Source organism: Sus scrofa, chromosome 2 (assembly GCF_054392235.1).
Source record: "Sus scrofa isolate SSC_HxYL_T2T_F1_AM1 chromosome 2, Sscrofa_HxYL_maternal_Yorkshire_Landrace_v2.0, whole genome shotgun sequence".
Lineage (NCBI taxonomy): Eukaryota > Metazoa > Chordata > Mammalia > Artiodactyla > Suidae > Sus > Sus scrofa.
The window spans coordinates 90,938,007-90,944,037 of NC_139384.1; positions in this window are offsets into that span (position 1 = coordinate 90,938,007).

Here is a 6,031-nt window from a genome sequence, read left to right on the forward strand (position 1 = left end):
GAGCAGAGGGCTCACGGTCAGCAGGAGGTGGCAAAGGGGAATCCGCTCTGCTGGCCGAGACGGGTGCAGCGTCGAGGAAGCCTGGTCTGGCCCTGGAGGTGAGGTACGTCTGTAGAGGTGGGATGTGGAAAGTAGTGCCCCAGAGTGAGGGTCCATCATGTGGTGCAGCCGGAGAAGGCAGGGCTGGAGAGGGCAGCCCTCAGGTCCTAGGAGGCCACACGTGTGAGGCCAGGAGTGGGAACGACCTCCTGAGGACAAGATGGGGGTGGGAAGACCAGGGCACAGGAGAGTTCAGGTTTGTGTGGTAGAAAGAGCCCCGAGAGCTGTGAGCAGGGCGGGCAGAAGAAGGGAGACTAGGACAAAGGCCGGGCACCAGGGGAAGGAAGGAAAGCCACATGGCAGAGATGGAGCTCAGTGACAGTTCCCAGGGAGCCTAGAGCAGAGGCCTGGGCTGAGGGATGAGGAGAGGAAGGGAGACGAGTTTGCCAGGTGTCTGGAATATACCAGCCATTCCTTACATTGATCCTCCCAGGAACCCTGTGAGGTATCTGCAGTTACTCTCATTTTACACAGGAAAACTTAGGAGGCCTGATCAAGGTCGTGCGGCCACTGAGCCACAAGCCACGCTGGAAGCCAGGCCCAAAGCTGGGTGCACCATCCTGGCACTGGCTGGCCCTGAGTGCCATGCTCCAGGAACGCCCCTCAGAAGCTCACTTCTGGGAGTTTCCTTTGTTGTTCAGCAGGCTAAGAACCCAACTAGCATCCACAAGGATTCAGGTTCCATCCCTGGCCTTGCTCAGTGGGTTAAGGATCCAGCATTGCTGCAAGCTGCGGTGCAGGTCGCAGGAGTGGCTCAGTTTTTGTGTTGCTGTGGCTGTGGTGTAGGCTGGCAGCTGCAGCTCCAATTTGACTCCTAGCCTGGGAACTTCCATATGCGGCCCTAAAAAGAAGCTCTCTTCTGCCTGTTACCTCAACACTTGGAGGCTTTGTTTGTGGCCCCCTCTTTCTCTGGGGCCTCTTGTTTCCTCCTGGTGCCCTCCACTACTCCAGGGGGACTGTTATTTCTCGTCTTCCAAGCTTGGACTGGAGAGGAACCGAGGAGAGTTCCCAGACTAGGCCAGGACAATGCAGCGTGCGCAAGGCCACCTGCCCTCGGGCACCCTGGCATGAGGACCTTCAGCACGTCTGAAATTGTTGGCAGTCTCAACAGGTGCTTGGGCCTAAGCCCTTTAAGAGAAGAGAAGGGCCTCTCTGTTGTGTTTGTCTCAAGGACCCCTGGAGCATGAGGGCAGGGCTTCCTGGTCATTTTCTTGATGTCTTGCCCGAGCCTAGGATGGTGCCCAGCACGTGAATGCCAGGCTGAATGAGGTGCCTGTGAGATAGTTAAGAGACAAATTCAGGGAGCAGCTGAAGACTCAAGTCCAGGTTCACCTTGGGTTCAACTGGGGCAGATCCAGGGCAGTTATCACAGTCATCATTGATTCCCAGAGAGGGGCCCAGGCAGGTCACATCAGAGGTAAAGCAGGTAGGATGTGGTTCTCTCTCAACCTAGACCTCCCTGGCATATTAAATGTATAATACCTTTCATTTCCACAAAGCAAAGTACTCTCTCCCACTTCTCTTGAACCATGAAACCCTCTCAGTCCATCCTTGGTTTCCATGGATACGAGCAAGCAAGAGCACAGGGGCGGAGGGTGAGTGCTGCTAGGAACCGACTGTGGGGAGCCTTCTGGGGGCAGCCCTGGGAATGCTGAGCTCTGGCCAGATCTGCTAATTTACCAACAGCATCCAGAGATTCAGATTTTTATGTGAAATCTGGTTTTTCAATATTGGCAACTGAGTTAGATTTTTTAAAAAAATCCTATTTCACAAAAAATATTAAACATGGGCCAAATCCAGTGCGAAGATGGCCAGGACCCCAGCATGGAAAAGAGACAAAGGGTGGGGACGCAGCAACATCACAGCACAAGGCAGAGAAAGCAGAAGGAGCAGCCAGAAGCAGAGCACCACAGCCTCCTGAGAGAGCTCAGGGCAGGGAAGCCCGGGTGGGGCAGGAGTGTTTCCAGAAGTCACTACGCATGTCAATCAGGCAGATAAGGCCAAGGAACCCCTGTGGCATTTTGCAACAAGGGGCTGTTGGCCAGATCAGATTAGCAGAGAGCTGGGGCCCCTGCCAGGCTTGGAAGATCAAGGGGGAGAGTGTAGAGAGAGTGTAGGTGAGAGAGTGTAGACAGCTTAAGAGGCTTGGCCATGGTGGGCCCAGAGGACCACTGGCAGCCGTGGTCAGCTGAGCAGCCAAGAGGGATGGAGGAGGCAGATGGGAGGCTCCTGTCTGGGGAAGGTAGTTGAAGAAGTTGGAAGGTGGATAAAGAGAGTAGAGGGAAGGGCAGAGAGTGAGGGATTGAATCCCAGAAAAGCAGAGCTGGCCTAGATGGGAGTAAAACAGGCATGGGGACCTGCTCTGAGTGGCTATCTCTCTGCTGGGAACCACAGAGAGCAATTGCTTAGATAGCATTTAATCATCAAAACACACTCGGAGTCCCCACTGTGGCACAGTGAGCTAAGAATCTGACTGCACGGAGTTCCCGTCATGGCACAGCAGAAACGAATCTGACTAGAAACCATGAGGTGGCGGGTTTGATCCCTGGCCTCACTCAGTGGGTTAAGGATCCTGCATTGCCATGAGCTTGGTGTAGGTCGAAGACACTGGTGTGGCTGTGGCTGTGGCTGTGGTGTAGGCCGGCAACTGTAGCTCTAATAAGACCCCTAGCCTGGGAATCTCCATATGCTGCAGGTGCGGCCCTCAAAAGACAAAAGACAAAAAGAAAAAAAAAAAGAATTTGACTGCAGGAATTCCTGTGGTAGCTCAGCAGTAATGAACCCGACTAGTGTCCATGAGGATGCGGGGTCCATTCCTGGCCTCACTCAGTGGGTTAAGGAACTGACGTTGCCATGAGCTGTGGTGTAGGTCACAGACAGAGCTCAGATCTGGCACTGCTGTAGCTGTGGCATAGGCCAGCAGCTATACAGCTCCCATTTGACCCCTAACCTGAGAACTTCCATATGCTGCAGATGCAGCTCTAAAAATGCAAACAAAAAGAAAAGAAAAAAAAAAAAAAAAAAACTGACTACAGTGGCTCTGGTCCCTGTGGAGGTGCAGGTTTGATCCCCAGCCACAGGATCCAGCATTGCCAAAACCGTGGCTCAGATTCAACCCCGGCCTGGGAATTTCCCTATGTGGAGTGTGCAGCCATTTAAAAAAAAAAAAAAAAAAGTGCTTAAGAGAGATGTCATTAAGAGATGGCATTCAGATGAGATATATGAGGGTCAGAGAGGGAAAGTGACCTGTCCAGAGCCACCTAGCTGGAATGGCCCGAGTCTGCTGCTCCAAGGATTAAAGGCCAAGGCACTCGCCACTGCACCCCAGCAATGAGCCGGCAATGAACAAGGATCACCGTGTTCCTAAGCTTGGGCATGAGGCTACGTGAGTGGAGGGTGAGGGTACTGGGAAATGTCTCTGTACCAGGCAGGAGAGGCCATTAGCGCTCTTGGAGCATGCAGTCTCCCCAGCCGAGGGGGCAGAGCCCATGCCAGGGGGCTGAGTGGGCAACCGGAGGTACAGCAGGCTGGGAGGGGCTTTTTCCAGCTCAGAGCGGCTTGAGCTCCTTTGAAGTCAGCAGGGAGACAGGCGGTGGAGTACAGGGTACACACAGGCAGGAACTGGATTCCGCTGCTGCCTTCTCAGTGCTGGGCCCCACATGGCCTTGGAACACTTGTGAGGTACACAGGGTCCTGCTCCCAGAGGGGAGCTGAGCTTGGGGGCTAAAGGGCCTGGCCCCGTTGCGCACAGGGAGCAGCAGCTGTGGCTGGCAGTCCAACCTGAGTTGGCCTGAGTCCCAAGCCAAACCTGAGAGTAGAAGAAAGGCTACTCCTCAGCTGGGGCCTAAAGGTTTGGGGGCAGCCCTAGGGGTCCAGAGGCTGCAGTGGGGCAAGAAGCAGCTTGCTGGGAGCCTGTGGAGAACTCAGGAGGCCGGGCCAGCACTGGGAGACTGTGCAGTGTGGAAATGCCCAGGAGGGTCCCAGGACCAGCCTGGGTTCTCCCGCTTAGGGGCCAGGGGCACTAGAAGGTCAACTCAGCTTTCACCCATGTCTCTTGCCAATGACAAAAATGACCACTGCTTAGGGACTAGGTCTACTGGGAAGGACTCTTTCAGGTGTAATTCAAACTCATTTAGCAAAAACAGGTAATTTGTCTCATTTAACTGAAAAGGTTAATGGCTTCAGACATGGCCAGATCCAGTACCCATGGGTGTGACAGTTGTATCCGGAGTCTCTGAGCAGCACGTGTTCTCTCTCTTTCTCTCCCTCCCCACCCCCCCCCCCAGCTGCCCCCCAAGCAATCCCTTTCTCTCTCCATCTCTCAGTTCTGCTTTTCTTTTTTTTTTTTTGTCTTTTCGTTGTTGTTGTTGTTGCTATTTCTTGGGCCGCGCCCGCGGCATATGGAGGTTCCCAGGCTAGGGGTCGAATCGGAGCTGTAGCCACCGGCCTACGCTAGAGCCACAGCAACGCAGGATCCGAGCCACGTCTGCAACCTACACCACAGCTCACGGCAACGCCGGATCGTTAACCCACTGAGCAAGGGCAGGGACCGAACCCGCAACCTCATGGTTCCTAGTCGGATTCGTTAACCACTGCGCCACGACGGGAACTCCAGTTCTGCTTTTCTTAGTGCTGGCTTTATTCTCAGGTAACTCTCTCTATTATCAGGAAAAATGCCCCTCAGCCAGCTTCAAACCCACATCCTGCCAGCTCAGCTGCCCCACTGGAGACTTTTTTTTTCCCTGTCTTTTTAGGGCTGCATCTGCCACATATGGAGGTTCTCAGGCTAGGGGTCGAATCAAAGCTGTAGCTGCTGGCCTACACTACAGTTCATGGCAATGCCAGATCCTTAACCCACTGAGTGAGGCCGGGGACCGAACCCTCATCCTCATAGATACTAGTCAGGTTCGTTAACCACTGAGCCACAAGGGGAACTCCTAGATATTGTTTTAAATCCTCAAACAGACCCGTGAGCTAGGTACCATCATTATCATCCCCATTTTATAGAGATGAAACAAGAAAGGCCAAGCAGACTAAGGTCACATGGGTAGCAAGATGAGAGCAGGGCTAATGTGGTCAAAGTGGCTCCTTCCTGCCCCAGTTCCCTGGTGCCAGGGGCAAGACCTGGGAAGTGCTATGAACACTGTAAAGATGAGGGGGTACCTTTTGAAAGTGTGCTTGCTAGGAACTTGCAGAGGCAGGGTGAGGGCAGAGAAGACTCCAGCAGCTGGTGCTGAAAGAGTCCTGAAACCTATGTGTCATCCTTGAAGCCTTCCCTGAGAGGAACACAGAGCAGGAAGGTGGGCGTGGGAGGGAGGAGGTTGGGGCTTCTAGAAGGAAGAGGAAGGGGTTCTCTCACTCCCAAGCCTTCATCCACACTTGCATTTCACCCTCACAATATTATCAAAGAGGAAACTCGGAGAGGGAAAGCATTTTACCCAAGGTCACACAGCAAGTGACCAGCTTCTGGATCTGAATCCTCCCTCTCTCTTGGCTCTTCCAATCTGAGGACCCAGAAGCCATTGGACCAACCTCCCTCTTTGGGGTGGGAGGGGGGGCTCAAGATCTAGGGTTGGGAGAGACTTGAAGGGTGATCAGTGCTGGGTAGACATGAAAGCCTGGGAGGGCCTCCAAGGACACACCCAGCACCCACCACCAAGGCTGAGCATGTGGGTTTCAGGGGCAACAGGCGGTTGATGGGAGGCAGGGTTGCAGAGGAGAAAGTGATCGGTGGTTGCCCTGCTCCCAACGGTTGACGAAACCCAGGACCACAACAGGGGCAATGAATTTGGCACTGTAGAGGTCACTGGTGCCTTTGGCTAGAGCAGTGCCAGGGCCAGTGCAAGAAGGTCAAGACAGATTATAGATAGACAAATTATGGGATAATGAGGATGTGGAGGGGTGACGGGCAAGAAGACCAGAAGGAGTGGGC